Below are 26,230 nucleotides of genomic sequence, written 5' to 3'. Positions count from 1 at the left end.
TTTTCTTTATACTTAATGGCAAATATAACCATAGTAATGATGATATAACTGTGATGGTGAATGTTCTGTGTTAAAGTTCATAATTTTCCATAGTTCATAGATACTATAGAAAGGTAGTTAGACTGAATTAGGGATTACTAACAAAGGAGCACTTCAAACCAAAAGCTTTTGTTTATCAGTACAAGTGTGCATAGGTGTAAACTATAAAAATATAAAAGAAATAATATATGTTTTCCTTTTTCTACTTGGATCCTTATCCAACCTGTACTGTTTTTTGGTTTGGATTTTTCTGTTTTGTTTTGTTTTGTTTTGATCTTTGATGAGAATCAGGTCAAGCACAATCTCTTTCCTGGGCAGCAAAAACCCAGTATTGATTTTTCTTTATTGACCAATCATACATTGCAATATAAATATTTATGATGGCTGCACATAATAAAAAAATAAGTTAAATACCACAGAGGAAAATGAAATGTAAATGGAAAGGGATTTCTCATGGGCAATACATCACTTTATAATCTTACGTTACTCTGAGAAGCACCCAACGGCTTTCTAGGATCAATGCTCAGATTACAAGACCTCCATCATCACAAACAGACATTTGCAATTTGGTCTTGTGTCCTCTTGGGGATCATTCGCGTCAGGTTTATTTGGCGATTTAGCAAGTGAAATACAATATATATGCAAAGCCCTTCTAAAGTGGCCAGGTGTTTAAATGGAACTCTTCTAATATCTTGGAACATTTTTTGTAGATCTCCCAAATGTCAGAGTTGAAAGGAGCCATGGAGATCATTATTCCAAGGCTCTCATTTTATGGTGGGAGGCACTGAAGTACAGAGAGGAGAAGTGCTAGCCTGAGGTCACACAGCATGTTGTTAGCTGAGCAAGAATCTTCTGCAGCTCCTGGTTCAGTGGTATCTCCTGAACATGTCTTTATTAATTCTGGAGATGTAAGGGGAGTCTGGAGACCGTGGGCAGGGATGTGGTAGGAATAGAGTATAGGTCATGATACTATAAAAGGTGTTTTTCCAAAGGACACAGTAAGCAGCAGCTCTTTTTTTTTTTTCTGGACTTACTATTGACTTGGTTAGCATATATAGAGACAGCCATTTGGTTTGACATCAGTTCCTCTTTTTTTTTTATCTCAGAAGGATGTTGACTGAAACTAAAATGTTTTGAGGTTGAAAAGGTTCTTAGGTGTTAGTGACAAAGATCTTTAAGGAATAATGTGTCTTCCCTGCCACCCTCTTCCCCATCTTTCAGCATTCCTGGGGCAAGTAGCTTCTACATTCTATAAAACAGACTGTTTTTTGACAATTCAAGATGGTGGAAGATGGGAAACCCCCCAATAAATCACATCTACAGAGTTAGATACTAAACATGCAATGCGTTTGTGTTTCAGTATGAACAGTACTAGTAAAATAACATTTATACCACTAAAAATAAACCTTGCATTTATGTTCTGTACCACCATTTATGAGGAAGAGAAAGTGAACATAGGATTTTCAGTTTGTATTGCTGCCCTTCTCATTATGTTTTAGTCTCCTCACCATCGTTGTAGCAGGAGGTATACAATGCCTCTCTTCTCTGTCCTCAACCTCCCCAAACACACTTAGTAAACACAATTTCCAAACTGCAAATGGTCATGAAAAGACTCATGAGAGAACATCAGGGATTAAACATACATATAGCCTGGGGTAGATTTCAACCCCTATGTAAGACCACCATGTTTACCCTCAGCAAGAAATACTCTTTCAGCGAAGGAAGTGTGTGTATGTGTGTGTGTGTGTGTGTGTGTGTGTGTACAGTCGTGTATATGCGTGTGTGTGTGTAGGTGTGTGTATGGCTTTCTCTTAAGGAAAGGGCAGAAGAAAGTAACAGCTGCTTTCATGCATTGAAAATGCATCTATTCAGAGTAACCTGAGTATTCATGCCAGGTCAGCAATCCAGTGCAGTTTGAAATTTGTCAGAATTCCCTCAGTAGCTCTAAAACCGGAGTCCAGATGAGGAGAGGGATACTTGATGTTTGAATTGCCTTTGCAGCCACATTTTTTTAGGGCTTTCAAATTTCTGCTTGCTAACATTTACAGTTCTCTGCAGCCATAATATACCACCCCGGGATTTGGGAGGAGATCAAAGAAGCAGGAAAGAAATAGCTATTCCCAAATTCTTACCAGTAAAAGATCGGTGCGTGTCAAACAGCTTTTAATGTCCACAGACCCAGGTCGGTATCCACACAAGGCCATTTCCATTTGTAAAACCTACACTTTCTTCGTCCAAATCTGTACAGCTCCAAAGAGGAAAGAAACTCGGCTATGAATCCTAATAATTACAGATGTTAGCCCTCGAAGGAACTTTGTTAACTTTTCAAGTCCTTTCCTTATTGGCTATAGAATATAAATGTGCCTTTTGTTAAGAAAACTTGCTCTATATAAACTTCTGCTTTTACCAAAATAATTGGGACAGGTATAGGAAAGGAGAATATTTCAAAGGAAGGATTCTTTATTTTGAAAGAAAGCTTGCTAAGGTGCAGAATAGCATGTATAGCACATGTTACCTCTTATCTAAGATCCATATATGCAAATCTATGAAAATAGAAGAATAAGCAAAAAATAAATGTATTAAAGCAGTTATCTATAAAGAAAAGCAAGGGCACAGGTAGAGGTGTCAGTAAAATCTAGCTTTGTCTGAATAGATCTCATTTTGTAGATATTACTTAGGGGCCATTTAATTATTTTACATAATTAGAAATAAATCAAAGGTAAAAATGACCATCCATAAAAACCAAAACCAAAATGTAGCAAATAGAGCAAACTGTTTATTAAGTTGATAACTTGCCAAGCATGGAAGGCTTATTTTAGTTAACTATAAAATATGATAATGTCAGGGTGCCTGCCTGGCTCAGTCGCTGGAGTGCATGACCCTTAATCTTGGGTTTGTGGGTTTGAGCCCCATGTTGGATGTGGAGTTTACTTAAAAATAAAAATCTTTTAAGAAATATGACAATGAGGTAATACACCCAAAGGACAAAATGAACTGCAAAAAAAAAATCTTCATTTACTTTCAATGATTATATTGATAATAGTAAATTGGGTTTCTCATTCTGATACTATTATCTATTATAGTTGTATAAAGCAAATAAGTACTTAGGAATCAGCTTTTTTTTCAGCAGGTGAGATAAAAATGTAAAATCAGGATGTTAAGCAAATTGCCTAAATTTGACTGCAAATAGGAAAATATTTTCTCTTAAAGAGATACATACCTTCTAGCTATGTCTACTGAAAAGTCTGAAAAACAATGTCTGACCAGTACTGACCACTAGCAGTGAGCACCCTCAGTTTCCAGATGATTGTGGTCTCAAAATACCATTCCCCCCTAAAAAGAAAATGTTAAACATGGGGAAGGAGTCAAACACTAAGTTGTCTTTTCCATAAGAACTGTACCTTGTGCTTCCAAAAAATGTGGAAGGGAAATCCTTCTTTATACAACAGTTGCAGCTATTAAAGGTGGAAGTAAAAGGATATCACCATTTTGGCACCTCTAATGAAATAATGAATGATCATCATTGGATTCTCAAACCTTAAGTAAAAAGCTGGTAAGGAACTTGAAAATAAATGGATCATACTGAAAACATCTAAATAGACTGATCACTCTTTTTTTCCTTCTCAAAATTTTTGATCAAATTCCAGTTAACATACAATGTAATATTAGTTTCAAGTGTACGATATTGTGACTCAACACAGCAAACACCCGGTGTGTATCACAAGTACCTTCCTTAATCCCCATCACCATTTAACCTATCCTCCTACCCACCTCCCAAATAGTAACGATAAGTTTTTTCTCTATGGTTAAGGTCTGTTTCTTGGTTTGCCTCTCTTCCCCCCCCCATGTTCATCTGTTTTGTCTCTTAAGTTCTACATATGAATGAAATCGTATGGTATTTCTCTTTCTCTGATTCACTTCTATCTCTTAGCACACTACTCTCTAGCTACAACCATGTTGTTGCAAATGGCAAGATTTCTTTATTTTTTATGGCTGAGTAATATTCCTCTGTGTGTGTGTGTGTGTGTGTGTGTGTGTACACAATATACATCACATCTTTATTCATCAGCCAATGGACATTTGTTTTTTTTTTCCATAGTTTGGCTATTGTTGATAATGCTGCTGTAAACATCCAGGTACATGTATCCCTTTGAATAAGTATTTTTGTATTCTTTGGGTAAATACGTAGTAGTGCCATTGCTGGATCATAGGGTATTTCTATTTTCAGCTTTCTGGGGGAAACCCTGTAGTGTTTTCCAGAGTGACTGGCCACTTTTAACATCACAGAAGAAGACATAATCAGACATTAATTTTTTCTGATGTGATGCAACAGGAACCATAGAATACCTATTGTATTCTTGCCAAAGAATTGAAATAGATCTTATTAGTTCATAGGACATATAGGACCAGAGTAAGATAGGAAGCAAGAGTTAAATTACAAAAAAATCCAGAATAAGGAAAATTCTGTAGGAGCAAACTGTTTAGTTTCTTCGACAAATAAATTACACACAGGTTCATGTATATGTGCCCACAGGCACATGTGTGCACACACAGGCAGGGAACCTATAAATTAAAATCAATATAAGAGACATATTCCCTAGATTAATTATTTTAGATATTATTCGGATCCTGATTTGAAAAAAAATGTAGTGAAATTATATTCATTAAATAATCAGGGAGATCTGAATATTGTCTATTTTGGTAATTTTAAGAGGAATTTTCTTTTTGGTGTTATCTTGCTATTGTAGTCATATTCTTAAAAAGACTTCTTTAGAGATATAGATTGAAGTATTTCTATTTCAAGTGGTAAAATTTCTGCAAAATGATCCAAAAATGTGTGTGTGTGTGTGTGTGTGTGTGTGTGTGTGTGTGGCAGATGGGGAGAGAAGGCTGGTGAAGTGAAGAAAATTAGAGTCGTTATATACTAAAACTTCCTAAAACTTCAATACTAAATCCTTCTAATTCTGTATTTGTTTGAATATTTCCATGACAAAAAGTATTTTAAATGCCAAAATCAAGTTCTTTATGCTAAGGCAGATTCTTTAAAATGTTAGGTGACATTAGGGTATTACCACTTTTTGGAGAGCAAATGACAGAACCCCATTTAAATTAGTTTAAAGGGGACAAAATGGGAGGGAAATGTATTCATTTATATTACTAAAAAATTCAGGAGATGGAGCTGGTTCAGGCACTCTAAAGAATCAAATGTCTGCATGTGTCCTTTCTCTTTCTTCCTTCCTCTTCCCCTCCTGCTGTATCTCTTTCTTGCCTGTTTCCCCCATCTCCTCACTTCTAGGCTTCACTTCCCTCTGTTCCCATCTCACCTCTCCTTTGGCTCCACTTCCCTCTGTTCCCATCTCACCTCTCCTTTCTACAGCCAAGATTACTCCATGAGAAGGGGGTTAGAGACAACACTAATAAGACACAGTGCCAGTTTAGCCACCAGTGGAAAAAAGAGAGATTCTCCCAATGAAGATATTATCAGTCTCAGGTACAAAAAGTGAGTTGAAGTGATCACACTCTCCAGTCATGGTTTAATCAACTTATGTCCAGTTATGGGCCTGCTCTAATTGTCTTTATCATAATTTCTATCTCTTTCATCCCTAATCCCCACTACCATTTGCTTCCTATGAGTTTCACCAAAAATATTGGTTGAGTTTTTTATATCCTTTTATGCATTAGTATCTTTGTAAAATATAGGTTATAGTTTTGAATGCATATATAGAGGCCTGTATATCTCATCTGAAATGACTCTTTTTCCCTTTAAAACTGTGTGTGTTTAAATAACTTTCTATTAGGGTGTATTTACATACAGTAAAATACACAGATCATAAGCATACAGTTAAACGAGTTTGACAAATGTATATTCCCATGTAATGGACACCCTAATCAAAACACAGAACATTTTCATCACTCCAGAAAGTTTCCCCTCTGTCTTTTAACAGTAAATTGCCCAATTAGATGCAACCACTGTTCTGATTTCTATTACCATAGGTTAGTTTGCATGTTCAATGACTTAATAAACATGGAATTGTACAATATGTGCTCTTTTATGTCTGTTTTTAACTATCTGTGAGATTCATCCAAGTTTTGCATGTATTAATATTTTAAATCTATTATTATTGAGTAAAATTCCACAGCAAGAATATAATGCTGTGTTTTTAAGATAGGTATGTGTGCATCTCTTCATTTATTTCTGATTGCTTCACAGTATTCTATAATAGCATCTTTGCTGTTTAATTCATCCAGTCTCCTGACCACAAACATTTGATTTTCTCTTATAGCCTATTAGTAAAAATAATTGTAGCAAGCATCCTTCAATGCATTCCCTTTGAGAGCTGTATGAAAATTCTCTGGAGCATATAAACATCCTTAATTTCTTTGATAATGCTCACATCACTTTATATTCCCTTCAGCAGTACTTGTAGATATTATTTCCCAATGTGATGGCCATAAATAACATTACAATAAGGTAAATAATATTAACCAGTATCCAATACTTTTTACAGCATGCCTTTCCAAGAGAAATTTTTGTGATGAAGGAAATATTCTATACCTTTATAGCCCAAAATGGTAGCTACTAGCTACACATAATTAATGAGCACTTGAAATGTGGCAGTTGTGATTAAGAACTTAATTTTAAATTTTGTGTAATTAATTTAAATGCAAATTAAATAGCCACATGTGGTTCGTGGGTACCATATTGGACAGGGATCAGGGTGTTGAGATTTGACTTAGTTCCTAAAAACATTGGAGAGATACTGGAAAGGGATTCAAGAGAATGACATGATATACTTTTGTCTTAGAAAGATCATTCCAACTGGGGTGAGGCAAGAGTGGAGTGGGATTCAAGAGAAGTCAAGAGATATTTGTCAAGAAGTATTTATTGAGATGATGCTATAGAAATCCAAGAAAAAAAAAAAAGATGGCAGCTGTGGAGGAACAGTAGAAATTAAGAGAAGAATCAAGGGTGTAAGTGGAAACACTGATAGAATCTGGAGAAAGATTTGAAATGGTGGACCAGAAAAGGACCAACAATAAATTCCAAGTTTCTAATATGGACCACAAGATGAATGGAGGTACCTAGTTTCTAATGAAGGTCCCAGCAACTCATATGGAAAATCACCTATTAACCAGGAGTGGTGATGGAAACTTAGTCAAGGTCTTTTGAATCATGGAAAGACTGTGTGTGGAGCCAGATTGTGTTAGGGTCTGGAACCCCATCTGTTACTGCTCTGGTTTCACCAAGGCTTATGCCAAAGGTCACCTTCATCTGTCTTACACCATCTTTTGCTCAGTCATAGCCTGACAGAGTTTAGCACGAGAAGAATGAAGTAACCTGGAGAAACTTCTAAATATCTGGAAGTTCTGAGGTTGACACAGAAGGAAAAGTCTGGGAACTGATATGCATCCATTGTTTAATGTTGCAGGCAATTAGTGATCAGGAGCAGCTGGTATGGTTAAACTGTTAAAAATGCCAAAGTAAGTGAAACAGAACATATGGGATAGGTTTTATCTCCAAAATACTGCTTTGAGGATAATATTGACATAATTTGCCTATCATATTTTCCCCCTTTGAAATGATTTGCATAACATTTCCTAGAAATAGGCTCCATATGTGTGTTAGTAATTTGGTGGAAGAAGTGTAAACTCAAGCTCATTGAAGGGGAGCCAGCTACAAGAGGAATCATGAATCTACAACTGAGCCAGGCAACATCGCTCTTCATGGGAAAAGTAGGTTGTCAACGGAAAGTCAACAAAAGGAGCTACGAAACAGACAGTTAGTGAGTCTTTTCTATATGACAACCACTGAACTAGGCATGTATGTTGTCATTAGTCAACTTTCTAAGTATGTTAGTAGCTCCATTTTGTAGATTTGAAAAGTAAGATTTAAATAGAGATGGTAATCAGCTCAAGTCACACAGACAGAAAATGCCAGAGCCAGGATACAAACCAGTTTTACTTGACTGAAAAATGGCTCTTCTTAGCCCAAAAAAAAAAAAAATCAATCCATCTCTGGATTTGGACAAGTGTAGTGATTCTCAAAGTGTGGTCTCTGGACTTGTAGCATAGACCTCACCTGGGACTATTTTATGAATATGAATCACCTCAGACCTACTGAATCAGGAATTCTGGTGGTGAGGCCCAGAAATATGTGTTTTAACAAGCCCTCCAGGTAATTCTGATGCATGCTACTGTTTTGGAACCACTGGATAAGTGAGATTTAATTAATCGTGTAAGAAGTAGTTACCCAGGAAAGGTGCAGTGATAGGATATCACTGGGAGAAAGCAAAGAAATAGAATACATGTTTTCTACACAAAGAGTAATTGCAGAATATTTGGGGGGATATGCATAACTGGAGCATCAACAACTCTGTTTTAGTAGAAATACTAGGTAAATGATTTTGAAAACTTTTTCTAGTCCCAGATCTGATACTAATGTGCTAGTTGGCTTTGGAAAGATCATTTAACTTCTATACCTTTTCTTTTAATCCAATGAAAATGACAGTGGTGGTAGCCATAATATCTAGTACATTTTCATGGCCCTTTAGAGTTTCCAGTGTCTTTACTATATTTTATAGGTAGGTGGACAGCGATTAGCCAAAAATTAAAAACTGCTTACTTAGAAAATCCCCAACATGTCTTCAAAATTGACATTCCAGTAGAGTTTTTTCAATGTATAAATTATTTTTACTAAGTGTCGAGTTTTTTTTAAGCCAGTATAATTATTTTTAATTGCTTAAAATAAAAAATAAATAAATTCTAGTAGAGTTTTTATAAGTAAGATATAAATATACAAAATTATAGATGGCCAAGTTAATGGTTCTCAAGCTTGATTACACGTCAGAATCACCCAGGAGCCTAATGGAAAGTAAAAAACATCCAAACCTTTCTCCAGAGCAATATACTGTGCTCACATCCCATACACACACACACACACACACACACACACACACACACCATATATATATGACAGGTGATTATAATCACTTTCAGGTGATTATAATATGCTTCTAACATTAAGAATTGTGGCTCTAATATTAAGTGAATCTGAATGAAGGAGAAACGACAGTGGCCAGCAGTAGTTTGAGGAAGAACAGTAGTATTCTAGCCATCTTTGTGACTCTCCATCATCTATCTATGGAGGAATCTAGTTTACTTAGTTTGGAATTTAAAGTCTTCCATGCTTTACTTCCTGAGTACATTTCCTGCTTCCTGTTCCGTTAATCACTTCCATAAGCCCAGGCTTTGGCCACATTAGACTCCTTGCTTTTCTTCAGCTATGTCCAGAGCTATATATGTTCTCTGTAATTTTAATAGTCCTATCTCCTTTTACTGGTTTTGTAAAGCATATCCTCCCTCCACACAGTTCAAGTGTTAGATTCTTCATGAAGCCTTCCTTGGCACCATCATATGGTGAGTATCCTTCCTCTGATGGCATATCACATTTGGGTATTAATCCACTAGGATATTATTGACTGCATAATAGAACACCTTGTCTCAAATAGCTTCAATAATAAAGACAATGTATTGTCTCAGAAGTCATGAGGCGGGATGACTTATAGGGTCAATTAATTTAATAGCTCAACAGTGTCATGAAAGACTCAGGCCTTTTTCACTTTTTCCATCCTCCAGCCTAGCTTTGGTTCTCTTGGTGAATCTAAAACAGCCACCACAGTTCGAAGTGTCACTTACAAATATAACTATGCCCAGTGGGTGAAAAGAGCTTTTGTTGATGTTGGTTTCTTTTGAAGAAAAAGGAAACCTTTCCAAGAATCTGACCATCAGAGACTTCTTATGTTCCATTGGCTAAAATTATGTCACATGCTTGTTTCTAAACCTTTCACTGGTAAGGGGAATACAGTTTTTGTGACTGGTTCATTGAAGCACATGATTAATAGAAGGATTTCCTGAACAAAATTGGAGTGTACTTAGAAAGGTGGAGTGATGGTAATTGGTGAATGCTGCTTGGCTAAGCTGTTAACTCCTCTCAAGCAAGTAGGCCCTTTCAAGTTAAATGATAGTTGTCTGTTCCATTATTTTAATTCTCCTGTTAAACTCAAGTCTCCTTGAGGATAGGTTTTTGTTTAAAGGCATGACCTTTGGAGTCAGGCTTGAAATTAAGGTGATAAACCCCTCCCAGTTTGCTTAAGGCTTTCCTGATTTTAGCACCCAAAGTCATATATTCACAGAAACCCCTTAGTCCTAGACAAATAAGGACAGTTTGTCTCCTTCCCTGAAATCTCATCTCTGCCATATATTGGATGCATGATTAGGAGGTCAAGTCATTTACTCCCTCAGTGTTTCATTCAAGAACCACTTCTTGAATGTCCACTATCTGCCAAGCACTGTTTCAGAAAGTTCTCCTTGTTTTCCTGACCACTCTGGCACCAGCTCTCTAATTTCCCGCAATCATGCTAAAGCTGTCCCGGGACTGCCTTGTGTGTGACCCCCTCTCTGCACCCCATCACTCAGAGATGATGTCAGAGGAAGCCTGGCCGCCTGACGAATGGGGCTTGGGAAATCCCCAGGAGTTTTCAGACACTGTTTCTGGCCTGAAAAACAAAAACACCCGTGAAACAGCCAAGGGTCCCAATCTGCTCAGGGAACATGCCGTCCTCTCCTGTTTGCAGGGCCATTTCTTGGACAAGCAGTGGCTCTGTTTGCTGGACTTTTGGCCCCGTGCAGTCACTGTGAGGCAAGGCACATATTGCACAGACGGGCCAGTGAAATGAGGTAATTGCGGCTTTCGATGAATGCTATTTCTGTCTCCTGGGCAATGTTGGCTGGGATATGAAGAACGAGAGCTAGTGTATCTGACACATTATGGCTTTCTCCACAAAGTGGAGATAGATAACACAGGAGGGGGAAAGCCCCATCCTGTTTGCTCCTCCTAATAACTCCATGCACATACCATTTTCAGACAAGCCTACTCCATGTTGGAAAACTCTTCCAAATGCCACAACTTTTCCGTTTGGACACCCAAGCTGTCTTTCAGTGTAATTTAATATAGTTGTATTGAACATAATCTATGAGCCAAGCATGTTAGATGTGTCATCAGTTTCCTCTTCCCAAGGACCCCCAGAAATAGATACAAATAGTATAATATGTAGAGAGGAGCAACATGACACAGGATGGTGAGGTCCCAAGACAGAAGAACCCTTAAGTCTCTCTCTCTCTGTAGTAGAGTTGTTTCATCACACACTGTTATTTTAGCCATTTGTGTTGGATTACTGTCCCCAGAAATACATTTTATTCTTTCATGTTACTTCAAAATGGGAACTATAGTAACATGATTTCTTTTTAACACTTCCCAGCAACATTGTGTACCAGAGTACAATGAGGACTCCAACTGCTTGCCTGAAAGTTCAGTTTTCTCACATGGATTGTTTCTGTTTGGGTTGTGTTTTTTGTTTGTTTGTTTGTTTGGTTGGTTGGTTGGTTTCTGTTCTTTTTGTCCTCACACTTGGTGCTTATTTCCCAACACTAGTTTAGGTTGTCAGTGAATCCACCTCTCAGACTCCCTCACTACTATTCCTCACTGACTTTTTAGTTTGGAATGTTTTAATGAATCAGCTAGATAGCAACACATCATTAAACTCTTATATAATGTAAGAGTAAATAAGCTCTACTCTGGAACCCAAGGGGCTATTTTATTGTTAAAAGACAAAGACTTGGTTTAGGAGGCACTTTTAGTTATCCATAGGAAGATGCATTTCATTAAGAATATTTGGTGAAGAATAGGGTTTTTGGAATCACAGTTCAAGTACAAGCACTATCATATTCTTGCTCAGAGGGCTTGGTATCCATTTAGCCTTCCAAGATTCTGTTTCCTTATCAGAAATATGGGAAGAATGCATGCAATTTTTGCAAATATTAGAAGATGTATCGTATAAAGAGAAACTTCTTGCAAAATTCCAGATGCCTTGTGCAAGCTCTATCAGTACTAGAGATGCATTAGTATCAGGGGTTGCTCTGTGTTGTGTGTGTGTGTGTGTGTGTGTGTGTGTTAAATATTTATTATTTATTTATTTATTTGGGAGAGAGAGGGTGTGTGTGCCGGGTGAGGGACAGAGGGAGAGAATCTCCAAGCTTGATCTCACAACCCAAGAGATCATGCCCTAAGATGAAACCAAGAATAAGATGCTTAACTGACTGAGCCCCCAGGTACCTCTATATAATTTTTATGTCAGTTTCTCAGAAGTCTTTCCCTGAATATCCCTAGGTTATATGGACTATGTTAGAGATAGTTATCTTTGGGTGAGTGAGCTATTGCACTTATACCTGTGTCTTCATGTTCATGTTGCCATTTCCAAAAGACTTCTCACGGCCTTTCTTGTTCAGGGAGAGGTAGGATACTGTAATTGTGTCATCACAATTACTGTTTTTTGTTTGTTTGTTTGTTTGTTTGTTTTCTGTTTTTTTTTAACAATTACTGGTATTAAGGTGACCTGAATTCACTCTTCGAATGTGCCCAGGATTCAGTCTTCAGTCCCTTGCCATGTTGCCCATTTCCTCTGACTTCTCCTCTCTTCTACCCCTCAACTTCACTGACTTTTTCAATACTGAACAACCATGCATCACTTGTATTTCCTGACTCCTTCTGACCATGCCCCTTGAGCCTTATTTTCCACCCCAAGATGTTAATCAGGTACTTTAATAGACATTTAATAAAACATTTCCCACTCCAGGAGAAATTATTGTGCTGGCCATTAGATTAATGTATATATATATTTTTCCCTCTAAAATTATAAGTATATATATAATCCAGGAGGTTCCTAACTGACTTAGATACATTTAGAGGTAGGTAGGGAAGTTAGAGACGGCTTCACTAAGCATATACTATTTCAGCTATTTGAGCTGAATCTTGAAGGATGAGATAACCAGGTGTCAGCCCTTGGTCGCTGCTCTCCCCAGTGCTATTTCTGGTCACAATGAAGTAGACCCAATTAGGTGAGCTCCCAGCATGCTCAGAGGGAACATTCACCACCAGCAAGAACCATTAGAGTTAATAGAAGTTGCAGAATTGGTGAAGGGCTTATGAATGGTGAGGATGGGATGTGTTACTGGACGTTTGCTCTGAGTTGGAAAATAGTATTGTGTGTTCATTAGAACAACATCAAAACAAAAGACCCTCTAGGAAGTCCTGGTAACCAAGGTCATCAGTATTAAGAAAGCAGAATGCCTAATCCCTGGGCAGACGTTATGTCGTGTAAAAGCCTCATTTAGAAATATTGATGAATTGATCTATACCTTTAAAAAAATGCTTAAAACACTGGTGGTTGTGCTTATGTAATTGGAAGGAGGAGGCAGGAAATGTAAGGCAAGCCATATTACTCATTCAAAAAGCACTGTTGGGATGAGCAATACAAGGGCAAATCCATGGCAGAGAGGGTCCCAAGAGTTTTGTTCATAAAAGCACCAGACTGGGAGAAGCAGGTTTTGTACTTGAAGGAGATATAAAAGTGAAGCTCAAAAGGTATAGCAGCTAAGGATTGCCATATTCCTCTAAGTCTGGCATTGTATTCATGTCAGTGAAAGCAGCAGATGTTATGGATGCTTCAGGTCCAGATTCTCTTTACATACTCCATCACTTACACTATAAACTTCTGGACCATGTTTGAGTCCCCTTGTCACTCACCACTCTTAATTAATTTAGTTTTAAAACTTATCTCTCCTAAATGTGTCTCAGTTCATTGAATTCACTCTTGCCCTAATGCTACAACCCTGGCACAAGCCCCATTTGTATTTTTGCCTGATTGTCCTGGCTTATTCCTTAAACTGTGATTTGCATTCATATACCTGAGGATCCTGTTAAATTGCAGATTCTGGTTCAGTAGGTCTGGGATGAGGCTTGAGATTTTTTTTTTTTTTTTTTTTTTTTTTTTTTGAGAAAGAGAGAGAAGTGAAGGGAGGGGCAAGGAGGCTCAGTCTCATAACCCTGAGATCACGACCTGAGCCAAAATTAATAGTCAGATGTTTAAATGACTGAGCCACCCGGGCGCCACTAGATTCTACATTTTTAACAAGTTCCCAGGTGATGTCTCTGCTGCTAATAGGAGAACCACACTTAGGGTAGTGAGGCCCAAAGGGCAGAACCTGGCCTTGCGCACTCCATAGTCCATATTCCCACCTACCTCAGAGAGCCTCTAAAGGGTTTGGGGATTAGACTTTCTCTGTGAGCCCCTGAAGATGAAACAAAGACTACTGAATGGAAGCAGAGTGAAATCTGGATATCTGGAAAGCAATTCTGACACCAAAAACTGATAAACAATAATATAGACTCTCTTATGAGATGAGCACCCCATCACCATAGATATTCAAGTAGAGTCCAAGCAGTGTTTTTCCTAACATTTTACTCTGAACATTTCAAACACAAAGGAATGTTATACAAACTTTATGGTAAATACCATATGCCTGTGTTCTAGATTCTACAATTAGTATCTTAGTACACTTGCTTTATAATATATCCATTCATCCCTCTGACAACATAGTGTTTTTTCTACGCATTTCAAATTAAGTTGCAAACATCAGTACATTCCTTTCCAAATCTTTAGTCAATTTATCATGTATTGGAGTTCAGTATTTGTTTGTTTATGAGGTGAAACTCACATGCAATGGATGCACAAAACCAAAGTGTGCCATTTGATGAGGTATGACAAAGGCAAACCCCTATTAAGATATGAAACATTACCGTCACACCAGAAAGTTTTCTCATGATACTCCACAGTCAATTCCCACCCCTCTCACCCTAGAAGCCACCACTCTTCTGAATTGTTTCCACCATAGTTTAAGTTTGCCTTTTCCAGACTTTCATATCAACAGAATAAAGTATCTACTCTTTTGTGTACAGCTGCTTTCATGCTGCATAAATATTTAAGATTTACCAATGTTGTTATATGTACCTGTAATGTTTTTTTGCTGTTTCTTGAGACATCTTTGATACAGTATAAATTCACTTTTTCAAATTGTACAAATCAGTGTGTTTTAGTGTACTCACAAGGTTATGTACCCATCACCACCTGTCTAATTCCAGAACATTTTAACTCTACCAAAAGAAATCCTGTATGTGTAGAGTCACTCCTCACTCCTCTTCCCTTTTTCCCCCAGCTGCTGGCAACTACTATTCTATTCTGCTTTATTTCTATGGATTTGCCTATCCTGGACATTCCATATAGTGGCCTGTGGTATGAACTTGTCACAGTTTATTCTTCTCTTCTTCTGTTAATGTAAACCTGGGCTATTCCCAGTTTTTAGTTATTTTGAATAAAACTTCTGTGAATATTCATGTAAATGCATGTTGTTATATGTACCTGTAATATGTTTTTTTGTGGACATGCATTTCAATTTTTCTTGGGTCAATGCCAAAGTATACAATTACTGGTTCACAATATACACATGTTTAGTTCTATTAGAAATTGCCAAAAATATTTCCAAAGTGATTATACCATTTAAAAAATATATTTATTTATTTATTTATTCATTTATTCATTCATTCATTCATTCATTCATTCATTCTGAAGGATGGGGCAGAGGGAGATGGAATCTCCAACAGGCTCCTCGCTGAGTGTGGAGCCCAGCTCAGGGCTCGATCCCAGGACCCTGAGATCATGACCTGAGCCAAAACCAAGAGTTGGATGCTCAACCAACTGACCCACCCAGGCACCCCAGTTGTACCATTTTATATTCCCATGAACAGTGTATGAGAGTTCAAGCTACTCCACATGCTCACCAACATGTAGTATTGTCAATTTTATCTTTAAATTTGGGCTACCCTTAGTGAGCCCAACCAATATTTAACAGGAATATGGTAGCATAGAATCCTGTACAATAAGGAGCTTGAAAGAGAATGAGTCCGCAGAACTCAGAGCTCCTGTGGATTCAATGCAAGTTACATGTACCCCTGTATTAGTTTTTATATTGTTGCCATGAAAAACTACCACATAGATTAAAACAACATACATTTATTATCTCATGGTTCTCTAGGTCAGACATCTCTGTAGACTCAGCTTTTTCTCTATTCCACATCTTAGAAGACTGAAATCAAGGTGATGGCTGGTTTGGCCCATTATAAGGAGGCTGTAAGGAAGAATTGGTTCAGATGTCAGCCACTTTTGGTTCCTAGAGGCCTCTTTATAGCCCTTGCACATGGCTGGACCACAGATCGAGCAAGTGTTTTTGGACAATTCTTGTGCTTGGAATATCTTTGACTTACCCTTCTGCCACAAGTCTTCTGCTTCTAGCTGGAGAAGGTTCTCGGCTTTTAAGGGCTCATGTCATTAAAAAGTCAGCTGGATAAACCGGGATAATCTTCCAATAATTATAACCACATCTGCAATGTCTCTTTTGCCACGTAATGTAACACAGTCACATGATCCAGGGATTAGGACACATATCTTTGGGGAACCCTTTTTCTGTCTACTACAGCTCCATTAGGTGACTAATGCCCAGCCCTCTCGCAGATGAGGAGGTTTGGAATTTTGGATCTCCTCCACTCTACTCCAGTTCTTCCTCCTCTATCAACATTTCATGAGCTCTGATTAAATGGTTTTGGCATTTCATGTAACTGGATCAAGAACAACTTAATGTGGAATATTTCAGTTTCACTTGGGGGCTATGAGTGCTACTTCATAGATTGATGTAAGAATTTAGTCAGTTAATTAATGCAAGTAAAAACATGTGGATAGTGCCTGCCACAAAGTAACTGCTTTGTAGATGCATAATTGTCATCTCAGCTCTGCTAATGAGCCTTCATGTGGGCAAGTCACTCTTCTTCCCCGAGCTTAAATTTTCTCTCCGTTATGATGTGTCTGTTGACTGTTCTTTGTGTGCTCTACTGTCCTTTTCCCTTCTCCTTTCTGCTCTCTGACCTAACATCCTGACCTCTATGTGCTGTATCAGTGAGGTCCCTTGCCCACAGGTGGTCAGTTGGGTTTCACCGAAAGAGACCAAAAAAAGGGAGATGGTAGGGATTGGGATTTTCATTCTTCTGCTCCCTGTCAGGGCCACATGTGAACAGTGGCTAGTCTTTCATCTGAAGACTGCAATTCCTGTCAGTTGTTATCTCCTACAACTGTTGTCTGCTTTCCCAAGACTCCAATAACCCAATCCTTCTTCTCATTCCCTCAGGCCTAAGGGTGCTATTGCCAGCATTATGGTGGTACATCAGTTCTTTTTGGTTTCTCTGACCCTGGTCATACCTTTATAAGTCATCTCTTCATTGACCTCTCCTAAATTATCCTTTCTAAGTCTGGCACATTGGTCCTGTCTGAAAAAGTGGTGATGTACTGGACCATTTCTATGGGCCCTTGTCTACTTAAAATATTGGAATTCCTGGGCACCTGGGTGGCTCAGTCAGTTAAGCATCTGCTTTCAGCTCGGGTCATGATCCCAGGGTCCTGGGATCAAGCCCCTTGTTGGGTTTCCCGCTCAGTGGGGAGTCTGCTTGTTCTTCTCCCCTAATTGTGCTCTCTCTCTCTTGCTCTAATGCTCTCTCTCAAATAAATAAAATGCTTTAAAAATATATTGTAATTCCTTGGTTCTCAGAATTCATGAATTCTCCATAATTCAACACTTATTCAGTGCTTTTGTAGATGTGCTGAAGAAGACAAAGAAGAAAAGACACAGTAAGAGCCTTGGAGACATTCACTCTTTCAATCATTCATTCAAAAATTATTGTGCACATACCAAATGAGAGATTAATACCTTAGCTCTTTAGACTTTTTATCACCTCCTGTAATACAACCACTTTTCCTCTGAAATATTATGTCAAGGAAAAGGAGACATGTGATGAATATTTATTATCTGCTGGGAGCATTATACACATCTCTCAGTAGTTCTTCCAGGAGCCCTTAAAAGAAGAGATCACCTCTTTTTACCAGACGAGGAAATTGATGCTCTAAAAATACTATGAGAATTCAGAATCAGATCTTTCTCTCAGATCTGCAACATTTTCTTTAACCAGGTTGTCTTCAGAGCCTTAGCTGTTAGGATGAGAATTCAGTGACCCTCGCCTTAAATTCATCATTGATGTACAAAATCAGCATGGAACCAGGCATGTGGGAGCAGTCAAGATGGTTTGGATAAATCAATGATTAACACAATGGATGAAGGGATAGATTTTTGCAGCTGGGTTTCACTTTTGTAAAGAAGTCAGAAGCAGACACAGGTTGATACAAAAGACAGCCAGAAAAGGGCTAGAATGTTGTCTGGAACTTCTGGTGAGAGTGTCTCCAAAAAGATGAGGCACTTGGTGCAAGCTGGGGTTTGACAAGCTTCCACTGCCACTCTGTAAGCCCTCTCTTGCTGCCAGGCGCAGGACGTTCCCATGAGGAGGTTAACCACATCTCAGCATTCTTTAGGACTACGTCTCTTATGATGTGGATTGTCAGGGACTATGCATATCCTTATATAGCTCTGGAGAGAATGCCAGGACAAGGCACAGTTCTCAACTAGAACAATAGTACAGCAGAACAGAATCTGCCTTCACCTCGGAAATGCAAGGAGGTTTTCGAAGATGATGTTTCTTCCTTCTGTAGTAATGGCCATATTATTAACATGCATTATGTTTTCTGTAGGTTATTATATCTCAGCTTTGTAACTACTGCATGAGGCAGGTATTGTTAACTCCACTTACACACTGCAGAACTGAGACTCCGAGTTCACATGAGTCAGGGTGGCAGCATGGATAAGTAGCCGAGCTGGTACTGAAGGGCAGGCATGTCTGACCTCACGTGGCTTCTTGTCCTCTATCAGAATACTACAAACAGTACACATTAGCATCCAGCTAGTGTTTTAGGAGAACTATTATGTTCTGCCAATTACTTGGGAAATTTATATATGAACCCAATTGCCTTTCTAGACCATTAACACTTTGATAACTGATTCATCTAACATACTGTAATTCCTCACCATTTTCTTATTATTTTAGTTTAAATTTATGTGTTTTTCCCCCTTGAATTTCTACAGTGCATCTAACTTGCATAGTGTATTAGCTAGAGCTCTACATTTCAAGTTGAGAAATAGGGACCATAGTCTGAATCCACAATTTTACCCATATAGCCTTGGGTGAATAATTTCAATGATCTGAGTATCAGTTTAACCCTTTATTGAATGGGGGTAATTATCCCTGTCCAAGTTAGTTCAAGAGACTTTGCAAGATCAAATTAGATAATAGACATAAAAGTTGTATTTAAACTGTAAAGTACAATAAAAATGTAGGTTAATTTTGTGATTTTTACCATTCAATATAATGTGTGTGTGTTTTTCTCTCTCAATCTGTAATCAATCCTATGAATTAAGAAAAATGTGCTTATCATAGATTTGCAGATTATTTTCTTCATTCTTTCTTTCCTCCTTTTCTTCCTTTGCATTTTCCTTAGCTTCTTCAACAAACTCCTTTTTAGGTCTCACCATGGACTTTTGCACTGTGATACAGCATACAAGGCCAAATAAGCCACAGTGCCAGCCATAAAGAAGCCTATCACGCAGCATAAGAAGTAAACAGATGACATTTTCCTCAAGAGAGGAAAAGTGGATTAACTGAGCTCCATGGCAAGGTGACCAGAGACAAGCTGGACACTCAGTTCCATCTGCCAAGACAGTATTTCTACCCTTTTACAAGCTTCCTCTGGGGGAGAAAATACCACTTCTTTTTTTTTTTTAAAGAATTGTATATATATATATATATATATATATATATATATATATATATATATAGAGAGAGAGAGAGAGAGAGAGAGATTGAGAGAGAGAGAGAGAGAGAGAGAGGCAGGCAGAGACACAGGCAGAGGGAGAAGCAGGCTCCATGCCGGGAGGAGCCTGATGCGGGACTTGATCCAGGACTCCAGAACTGTGCCCTGGGCCAAAGGCAGGCTAAACCAGTATCTCCAAGGATAGAATCTGGTTTAAAGGAAAAGGAAGCCAATGAGTGTTCATTAAACGTGTTTACATCCTGCTCTCTCTTCATGTTCCCACAAGTACCTTTATTCCATAGGAAAGGACAGAAAGTCCAGAAAGATGAGGTACTTTGTCTCAGGTCATAGAACTAGAAAATGGTGAAGCTCTGTTCCTACTCTAGGCCAGTTGAACTTTAAGTATGTTAAGGCAGAGGCATGTTGAAACAATACAGAATTAAGTGAAAGCAACAGGCTAGATTTTACAGGCCAGTAGGGTCTGTCCTTCATAGTCTTCGGGCCTCAAGCACTCTACGCCTGCTCCTTTAATACCACCATAGATGACTGTGAATATGGCCATGTTAGCCAATGTTTCCTTTCTTGAGAGCTATTCCATTTGGTGCCTGTCTGGAGATACAATTACATAAACCTGTTGATGGCCTTTGAAATTGTCTAAAGTCTTCTCTTCAAGTTGAACAGAAACCCACTCCAGCTCAAGGGAGCAGCCTATGGAAAATTCCTGACACTGTATGTTCTCGTAATTTTTGGAACACTGTAAATATTTGAGTCAGTAGATCTTAATCCATAAACACAGCTGTACTTAAAAAACCCTGATGGGGAGTTATTATAATTTAAACAATTGGGTAACAAAACAAATCAATGTTAATCATTTTCGTTTTCTAAGGACAATGGACTCAGACTTCTCATAAAACTGACATGATGAGCTTTGCAATTGCATCCACAAATAAACTTACAAATGCTAAGATAAACCATTCTCAACTTTTTAAGAACATTGTAAAAAGAAAGTGAGGTGGGGGAGGGCCAGGAAAAAGAAGAAAAACAAAACAATTTTGAGCAAGACCAAGACTCTCATAGCCATAATGCGCATGAGGCCTCCAAAGATAAACATTAAGGGAGAAAACCCTCTCTGGGTTTCTCGTTTCTCTGTCTAAATTATGTTATGAATTACCATTATTTGGGGATTATTCTTGTATCTGTCAGAACTAACTCCGGCTCTCTTCATAGGCTTTCTCTTTATTGCAATTTACAGAAAGGATTCAGAATAACCAATTCATTCCCACAAGGGACATTGAACTCTTGTGCGTCAAGCACCATGCTAGGCACTGCGGATAATGTGAGGAATGAGATGTAGCTTCTGTCCTGTAGGGGATCATAGTATAAAATCTGAAACGAATTGTCACAGATGATGTTTTTTAATAAATGAATAACCCAACACTGCATATGAGAAAGAAAAAGACTTTGGAGGACATTTCCAACTAGAAAGTTGAGGGTAGTATTTGGGAGTAAGGTTGGACAGTCCTTAGAGTCTTCATGGAAGAAGAGACATTTGAGCTAATGATGTAAAGGAGCTGAATTTGAGGCAAGGACCAGGGAGGAATCCAGGCAGAGGGAGCTGTTTGAACAAAAGAACAGATTTAGGAAATAAAGGCAATAGTTTGGTTAAAGTTTAGGTTCATTTCTGAATTTTCTATTTTGTTCTATCGACCTATGTGTCTATTTTTTTCAGCTGAAGTTTAGGGAAAGGAAAGAAGCCCAGCACCTGGTAATGTTGGGAGGGCAAAACATAAACAGTTGTGAAGGGCCTGGGATTTTAGGCCTGAGAGGCTTTATAACCCCTTCTAGACTAATTTTGGTAAAGACTTGACTGAAGTGGGTTACGGAAAGATTCACCTGGCAAAGTAGAGCAATGGATTGAGAGGAAAAACAAGTGGAGAGACCTGGGGAAAGGCCATGAGACCCTGAATTGTAACAACAGCAAACAGATGGAAAGCAGAACAAGTGGTATGAGAGGGATTGAGAAGATAAAATCGGAATGACTTGCCAAGGGGTTGAATACGAGGAAAACCAGATTTTACAGACCTAATGAAGACAAAATATTTCAACTGGAAGGAGCCATTAGGATTAGAGCATTTAGTGTTGGAATTCAGTCCAAAGCATTATTGGGTTCCAAATTATTCTTTTTCTACATATAAAGGACAAGACATTATCTTCCCCTGGGCTTTTAATGAGTGCCCCTTCACTTTCTTCCATTCCCCTCCTTTGTGTATAAATTATATATATATATATATAGTTGTTATAGTTATAGTTATATATAGCTTAGTTATATATAGTTATATATAGTTATAGTTATATATGATCATATGTATAATTATTAGTAATATTGTTATTTAATTTTGACATTCTGTTTGGGGAATCTTCTGATGTGATTATCTTATCTCTTAAAATTTATGAAACTCTTATATGAGATGACACAATCAATGATTATCTAAATCTAAGAGTATGGGAGGGAGACAAAGGTTACAGCATTTTCTCAATACCGACTAGGAGCCAGGTGCTTTTCATGTATTGTCTCTTGGGATTGTCATAATACCCCATTTGACAGATTAGAAAACTGAGATGCAGGTACGTTCCTTTTCACTGTAAGACCTCTGTTACAGCAGAGGAATCTTTCAAGGCCAAAACGAAGAGCAGCACTTCAGTTGGATTCTTCTTGGTCTACTGATGCCTCTGACAGCTTAGCTAACTTTACTTTTATTAAGAAGCTATTATGTGCAAGGATATACTAAGCACAGAACCCGTAAACATGACTATAGCACCAGATTAGGGTCTAAAATTCTTACCTAGTCTGTATGTCCTATGTGTCCTACACCTTGCCTAGCTGTCCTCAAACCCTGATTGTTCTACAACCACAGCTGAAGTTCCCCCAATTTTCTCTTCATTTGCTAGGCTTACTCATTGCTTTTTGGCTCTTCCTAGAATGCATATTTATCTTTTCGTATGTGGCTAAAATCTACTCGTCCTTCATTTCTCAGTCTAAATATGACAGAAAAAGCCATTCTGCTCTCCCAATCAGGTTAGCTCTCCACATAAAAATTTGTCAGTGTTTCTATTTCACGATGCTTGAGACACTTTGAATTTTTGTAGTTCTTTATTATTATTTGATTTCCTCTTCCTACCATAATCTCATTGAAAACAGCTAACCATGTCTGGCTGGCTTGCCTTTCTCCCTCCTTCTCTCCCTTCATACCTCCCCTCCTCCTTTCCTGTACTGGTGATATAATAGAGTCACAGAAATACTCATTGACTATCTTAATGACAGACTCAGTACAAAGTTTAGACTATGGTCAAAATACTGAGGCAGAGTTTTGGTGGGTGATAGCAAAATGAAGAACCAGTTAAGTTTCCTGGAAAAAAATGTTAAAGTTAGATGGAGAAATACAGACAAGAAAACTATAAGCACAGCCTATTGAGTTATTAATAACTGTAACATTGAATAAGACTCAAAATCAATATGAGACTTTGTATGTAGATTCTTGTTTCCCTCATTCCGTGTATGCTTTAAAGCCAAGTCCAAGCCTTATGTGTCTACTTTTGGTGTACCCTCTACTATCTTCTATAATCATTAATATTCTATCAGGAGGATAGAAGGAGCACTACATGGTAGATCAAGTTTTTATGGTTAATTAGAGTCAGCAATTAAGTCTTAACTTTGGTCTCAGTTGAGACTTCATGTTCTAAAGGAATAGGCACATTAGAAAGATTGGGTGAAAAGTGTGTGTGGGGGGTCATGCATGGCCTAGAATTTACAAAAGGAGGAGGGTTGGGTGTTGTCAGAATTTCATAACCTGCCCAGCAGAATGTCTCAAAAACCTAATTACGAGATCTGTGGCCAATCACATTCCCTATTTAATTCCTAGAAGCCCCAGTTCTAAACTCATTTTAATTTGTGGCAGCTTTGCGCCCTCCTCCCATAGACCCAGCTGTGCCTCACCTAAGGAAGAAAACCATTCAGAAGCTACAAACCATTCATCCCTCAGATATACAACTAATCCATGTCATTCAAGCCCAAACCTTTTCTCACCACTGAGAGTAAAAGGACTCTCTAAATCTACCTCTGCCCTCTGGTGCTACCATCTTTCATTTTACTGCTTCATTGCTTTTCCATCTGTGCCAATCGTATTGGAAGACGTTACCCTTTCTTCTTAGTCATGGAGAATCATAATTATTTTTTGGCTGCTGAGCTACAGTCTGGGGGACTAAGTGATGCCTCCATGTTCATTCTGAGACAGCACATTAAATTCACACACTGTAAATGGGATGGATTCAAATGAATAAAAATAAAAAATTCATTTATTGTCAAGTTTAGTTTTGGGGTTTGGAGAAGAACAATCGTTCTTACTACCCTTTAAGTCTTTTTCTGGGGTTCTGTGCTCATTTTGTTCTATTATTGGGTGAATACATGCCTGTATTAGATGCTAAAAAACAAACAAACAAAAAACCTCTGTGCAATAAGAAAAATCTAAAGACACTATGAGAGTCCAGAGGGGAAAATGGATCTATGTAGCACAGTGAATATAATTTTAGTTTAAGAGTAAGGGCAAGATTTGAGCCATTCTCTATCTCTTCAGTTTTCTTTATTTTCCGACTTGTATAATAAGAGAGTTGAATTTAAATTGACTCAGTACTTGTATCCAACATTTCTATCCTTTCCAGCATTTAACAATCCAATAATCTTATTTTTTTTACCAATCAGATAATCTTGAATAAATTAATTTCTTCATGTTGAGATATCTTCCTATAAAAATTATATATATATATGTATATGATATACATATGTGTGAGATATATATGTGCATGTATATATATATATATATATATATGATAAGTTTGTTAACACACGGGAGATATTAGTGCTCATGCTAATCAGGAAAGGCTAGTTCTTGCTGGTTTAGTGGTGTGGTTAATGGTGCTAATGGTGATGGTAGGGGCAAGATAATGGTAGCTTAGTTTTGCTGTCGGGTTTGATAAGGGCAGCAGTCGTAGTGTTAGTACAAATTTTATTGATGACAGTGATCACAGTAGCATTGAGCTTTTGGTGATGAGGCAATGATAGTGATGATGTCATTCCATTAAAGGAGGTCTCAACACACAAAAGATGAATTTTACCTCCACCACAGTCCACAATTCTGCTTGCTCTGCCACAAGATTGAAACTCAAATAGAATATTTAAAAATATTCCACAAAACCCATTTTCACTCCTCCAGAAGATGTAAATTAGATGCCCAGGAAGTTGTGAAAACAGTTGAGGGTCCTTTGCATAAATGGATATCTATTGAGTGAGGAATTCTGGCATTGGTTCCATAAAATGCACACCAGCTCAGAGCTGAGGTATTAAGACATCTGTGAGATTAATAGAGAACTAATGAGAGTAAACTCCTCTATTATCTGCTCTTCAAGATTAAGAACGTTCTAAACAAAATCGAGAGCATGTGCAACAGCGCAGAAAGATGAAATAGTGTGCTCTATTATGGGAAAGATGAGGAACTCAGAGTTGGGATCACTAAACAGACGGAGAACTAGTAGATGAGAATGAAAAAGTTGACTGTGGCCAAATCATGCATGGTCTTGCAAGTCAGGCTAAGGAGCACCAGTTCTGTCCTGCAAGCAGGAGCCTTTGTAGAGGAGTGACCTGATCATTATCAGAACATTATTTCATCTGCCAAGTGGAAAAGAGTTTGGTTGGGGGGAGGGGCTGTTGGGAGGGGACTGGAAAGAACAAGACCAAAATGTCATAGTGGTTTAAATGAGAAGAGAGGGATCCCAAACCAGGTTGAGGCTGTGAGGAGAGACTTAAGACATTTTGGAGCTGAGACTTTTCAGACTTTGGAAACAGGATAAAGGTGGAATAGAGTATAAAAAAAATAAGAGAAAATGAGGAACTGAGAAATAATTTCTATTTCTATTTTAGGCAGCTGCTTCAATTAGTGAAAAGAATGTTAAGCACTGTGATGTAAGATATCTAGCAGCGAACCTACAAGGGCTCCTCATGGCCAAAACTGAACATTTTGGGCAACAAAATAGAAAATAGTAGTAGTGGATTAGAATCCACAGAATAAAATAAATATCCACGAGTTCATGAAGATATAAAAAATATTTGATTCTTTAGATAGATGGGACTGAATGGAAGTCCTTACGATGGGATTCACATTAATACAAATGGAAGGGAAGAAATTGAAATTGAACAGTAATCAAACAGCACAGGGATACTTGCTACATACAAGTTTTACTAATGGATGCTGAGGGATCCCTGGGTGGCGCAGCGGTTTAGCGCCTGCCTTTGGCCCAGGGCACGATCCTGGAGACCCGGGATCGAATCCCATGTCGGGCTCCCGGTGCATGGAGCCTGCTTCTCCCTCTGCCTGTGTCCCTGCCTCTCTCTCTCTCTCTCTCTCTCTCTCTGTGACTATCATAAATAAATGAATAAATAAAATACC

The 26,230-nt window shown here is 38.1% G+C and overlaps 2 long non-coding RNA genes across 3 annotated transcripts in view; one reads left to right on the top strand and one right to left on the bottom strand.

Annotated features, from left to right (window-relative positions):
- Window positions 1-26,230, top strand: part of LOC140641940 (uncharacterized) — a 112,724-nt gene that overhangs the window by 46,856 nt on the left and 39,638 nt on the right. The gene's annotated exons all lie outside the window — the stretch shown is intronic.
- LOC140641939 (uncharacterized) overlaps window positions 1-26,230 on the bottom strand; it is a 151,787-nt gene that overhangs the window by 103,642 nt on the left and 21,915 nt on the right. The window contains exon 2 of one of the 2 annotated variants that reach the window (XR_012038534.1): window positions 2,172-2,279. The exons of the other annotated variant lie outside the window; for it this stretch is intronic. This is a non-coding gene — a long non-coding RNA (uncharacterized lncRNA). The remainder of the gene's footprint in view (window positions 1-2,171; window positions 2,280-26,230) is intronic. 2 annotated transcript variants of the gene reach the window in all.

This window comes from Canis lupus, chromosome 10 (genome assembly GCF_048164855.1).
Source record: "Canis lupus baileyi chromosome 10, mCanLup2.hap1, whole genome shotgun sequence".
In the NCBI taxonomy this organism is placed as follows: domain Eukaryota; kingdom Metazoa; phylum Chordata; class Mammalia; order Carnivora; family Canidae; genus Canis; species Canis lupus.
The sequence above is the reverse complement of the archived record's forward strand: the minus strand, read 5'-3'. Positions and strand labels throughout refer to the sequence as shown.